Source organism: Bubalus kerabau, chromosome 3 (genome assembly GCF_029407905.1).
Source record: "Bubalus kerabau isolate K-KA32 ecotype Philippines breed swamp buffalo chromosome 3, PCC_UOA_SB_1v2, whole genome shotgun sequence".
Classification (NCBI taxonomy): domain Eukaryota; kingdom Metazoa; phylum Chordata; class Mammalia; order Artiodactyla; family Bovidae; genus Bubalus; species Bubalus kerabau.
The window spans coordinates 2,465,434-2,466,583 of NC_073626.1; the positions used below are offsets into that span (position 1 = coordinate 2,465,434).

At 46.9% G+C, this 1,150-nt stretch overlaps 1 pseudogene; it reads left to right on the top strand.

Moving 5' to 3' along the window:
- The first annotated feature begins 218 nt into the window (after positions 1 to 218).
- Positions 219 to 630, top strand: LOC129647389 (adenosine 5'-monophosphoramidase HINT1-like; annotated as a pseudogene).
- Positions 631 to 1,150: the final 520 nt, after the last annotated feature.

Consider the following 1,150-nt stretch of genomic DNA (forward strand, 5'->3'; position numbering starts at 1 on the left):
GGGTTGCCATTTCCTTCTCCAGGGCATCTTCCCAACCCAGGGACTGAACCCGAGTCTCCTACACTGGCAGGCGGATTCTTCACCACTGAGCCACCAGGGAAGCAAATAAGTTAGATCAATGACAAGTCAGCAGCACCTAATTTTTATTAAAAATATCTCATTTACTCCTCCTTCCTCCCCTAACTTTCCCCTGGCTGGCAGACAGGAGGGAGGTCGAGATGGCAGGTGAGCTCACCAAGGCTCAGGCTGCCTGGCCTGGTGGCGACATGCTCTCTGGGAAGATCATCCGCGAGGAAATCCCAGCCAAGTCGTGTATGAGGAGGAGCAGGGTCTTGTTTTCCCTGACATTTCTCCTTAAGCACCCACACATTTTCTGGTTATACTCACAAAACACAAATTCCAGATTTCTGCAACAGAAGATGAAGATGAACTTCTTCTTGGACATTTGATTATCGTTGGCTGGAAATGTGCTGCTGATCTGGGCCTGAAGTAGGGTGGTGAACGCAGGCTCAGATGGTGGACAGCCTGTCCGTCGTGTTCCTCTCCACATTCTTGGAGGTCAGCAGAAGACTTGGCCTCCTGGTTAAGCGTGTTGTAGGAATACTTTTCCCTTTTCTATGCAGCGATCAGGTTTGAAGCTTCCAATTTGCTAAATAATACTTTGTTGGGCCTGTGTATGGAGAAATTGCACAAATAATTTTAAATACCATACATAATAAAAGACATTGCTGCATGATCTGAAAAAAAAACTCATTTAAAAATACTTTTCCTATTTATGAAGCTTTAATTTTCCCTCAAGTATAGTTGTCTGCTCTGTAATACCCTGATGGTGGATTTTCAGTCCCAGTAAGTATTGTGAAAAAAGTGGGTGTTAGTCTCTCAGTCATGTCCAGCTCTTTGCCACCCCAAGACTGTACCCTCCAGGCTCCTCTGTCCATGGGATTCTCCAGGCAAGAATACTGGAGTGGGTTGCCATTTCCTCCTCCAGGAGATCTTCCCAACCCAGGGATAGAACCCACATCTGTGCATTGCAGGTGGATTCTTCACCACTGAGCCACCTGAGAAACCCATGGTGAGGGTGGCAGTCATCAAATTTCCACTTCAGAGGTTATTTCTGGAGTCGTCCCTGCCTCCGTGAACATAGCTCACT